At 38.8% G+C, this 2,665-nt stretch overlaps 1 non-coding gene across 1 annotated transcript; it reads left to right on the forward strand.

Annotated features, from left to right (window-relative positions):
* Window positions 1-477: 477 nt before the first annotated feature.
* Window positions 478-584, forward strand: LOC121024532 (U6 spliceosomal RNA). Its single transcript, XR_005787728.1, has one exon. It is a non-coding gene; the product is annotated as a U6 spliceosomal RNA (small nuclear RNA).
* The last annotated feature ends 2,081 nt before the right edge of the window (window positions 585-2,665 follow it).

The following is a 2,665-nucleotide window of genomic DNA, read 5'->3' on the forward strand; positions in this document are numbered from 1 at the left end:
ACAGAATCGGAAACAGGCTCCAGGCTCTGAGCTGTCAGCACAGAGCCTGACGCGGGGCTCGAACTCACGGACCATGAGATCATGACCTGAGCCAAAGTCAGACGCTTAACCGACCAAGCCACCCAGCTGCCCCCTAATATGATTTTTTCAAACTGCGTATTCTCCCACCTTACAATCCCTGAATTCTTCCAATCCTTACCCTGTATCTTCTCCTCCTTTCCCAAAAATCTTTGGGCTGTATTATTAATATATTAAATCACATCCTGAAAATCAATTTTTTATGATATGAATATCTGAGGGCCCATACACAAGTCCCTTGTTTTTCTAAAACGTATGCCTTTATCCAGTATGTATACATGAAGCTTTGTTTAATCCTGAAACTTGCTGGCCCTGATGATAAAAAGAATGCCATTAAATTCTTTGTATATTAACCCTTGAAACTTAATATACTTTTCAACACCTAAATATGACACAACAGTGCTTGCTTTGGCAGCACATATACTAAGGTTGGGGAGATACAGAGAAGATTAGCATGTCCCCTGTGCAAGGATGACACTTGGGTTAGTGAAGCGTTCCATATTTTTGATATTAGCCAACTGGATCCAACAATACATTAAAAAAATTATTCACCACAACTAAGTGGCATTCATACCTGGGATGCAGGGCTGGTTCAATATCCACAAAACAATCACATCAATAAAAGAAAGGACAAGAACCATATGATCCTCTCAATAGATGCAGAGAAAGCATTTGACAAAATACAGCATCCTTTCTTGATGAAAACCCTCAAGAAAGTAGGGATAGAAGGAGCATACCTCGAGATCATAAAAGCCATATATGAAAGACCCAATGCTAATATCATCCTCAATGGGGGAAAACGGAGAGCTATCCCCCTAAGGTCAGGAACGAGACAGGGATAATCCACTCTCGCCACTATTATTCAACATAGTATTGGAAGTCTTAGCCTCTGTAATCAGACAACACAAAGAAATAAAAGGCATCCAAATCGGCCAGGAGGAGGTCAAACTTTCACTCTTCACAGATGACATGACTCTCTATATGGAAAACCCAAAAGAATTCCACACACATGCAAAAAAAAAACAAACAAACAAACAAACTGCTAGAACTGATCCATGAATTCAGCAAAGTTGCAGGATATAAAATCAGTGCAGAGAAATCAGTTGCATTCCTACACACCAACAATGAAGCGACAGAAAGAGAAATCAAGGAATCAATCCCATTTACAATTGCAGAAAACACAATAAAATACGTAGGAATAAATCTAACCAAAGGGGTGAAAAATCTATACACTGAAAACTATAGAAAGCTTATGAAAGAAATTGAAAAGGACACAAAAAAATGGAAAAAGATTCCATGCTCCTGGATAGGAAGAACAAATATTGTTAAAATGTCAATAATGCCCAAAGCAATCTACATATTCAATGAAATACCTATCAAAATAACACCAGCATTCTTCACAGAGCTAGAACAAATAATCCTAAAATTTGTATGGAACTGGAAAAGACCCCGAATAGCCAAAGCAATCTTGAAAAAGAAAACCAAAGCAGGAAGCATCACAATCCCAGACTTGAAGCTACACTACAAAGCTATAATCATCATGACAGTATGGTACTGGCACAAGAACAGACTCTCAGATCAAGGCAACATAACAGAGAACCCAGAAATGGACCCAGAAACATATGGCCAACTAATCTGATTAAAGCAGGGAAGAATATCCAATGGAATAAAGGCAGTCTCTTCAGCAAGTGGTGATGGGAAAACTAGACAGTGACATTCAGAAAAATGAACCTGGACCACTTTCTTAGACCATACACAAAAATAAACTCAAAATGGATGAAAGACCTAAATGTAAGACAGGAAGCCATCAACATCCTCAAGAAGAAAGCAGGCAAAAACCTCTTTGATCTTGGCCATAGAAACTTCTTACTCAACACATCTCTGGAGGCACAGGGAAACAAAAGCAAAAATGAACTACTGGGACCTCATCAAAATAAAAACTTCTGCACAGCGAAGGGAACAATCAGGAAATTAAAAGACAACTGACAGAATGGGAGAAGATATTTGCAGATGACATTATCAGATAAAGGGTTAGTGTCCAAAATCTATAAAGAAACTTTCCAACTCAACACCCAAAAAACAAATGATCCAGTGAAGAAATGGGCAAAAGACATGAATAGACACTTCTCCCAAGAAGACATCCGGATGGCCAACCGACACATGAAAAAATGCTCAACGTCACTCATCATCAGGGAAATATAAATCAAAACCACAATGAGATATCACCTTACACGAGTCAGAATGGCTAACATTAACAACTGAGGCAACAACAGATGTTGGTAAGGATGCAGAGAAAGAGGATCTCTTTTGCATTGTTGGTGGGAATGCAAGCTGGTGCAGCCACTCTGGAAAACTCCATTTTATGGAGGTTCCTCAAAAAATTAAAAACAGAACTACCCTATGATTCAGCAATTGCACTAGTAGGCATTTATCCAAGGGATACAGGTGTGCTGTTTCGAAGGGGCACATGCACCCCAATGTTTATAACAGCACTATCAACAATAGGCCAAGTATGGAAAGAGCCCAAATGTCCATCGATGGATGAATGGGTAAAGAAGGATGTTGTATATATATATATATATATATA

Source organism: Herpailurus yagouaroundi, unplaced genomic scaffold (assembly GCF_014898765.1).
Source record: "Herpailurus yagouaroundi ecotype Mexico unplaced genomic scaffold, PumYag 65754, whole genome shotgun sequence".
Lineage (NCBI taxonomy): Eukaryota > Metazoa > Chordata > Mammalia > Carnivora > Felidae > Herpailurus > Herpailurus yagouaroundi.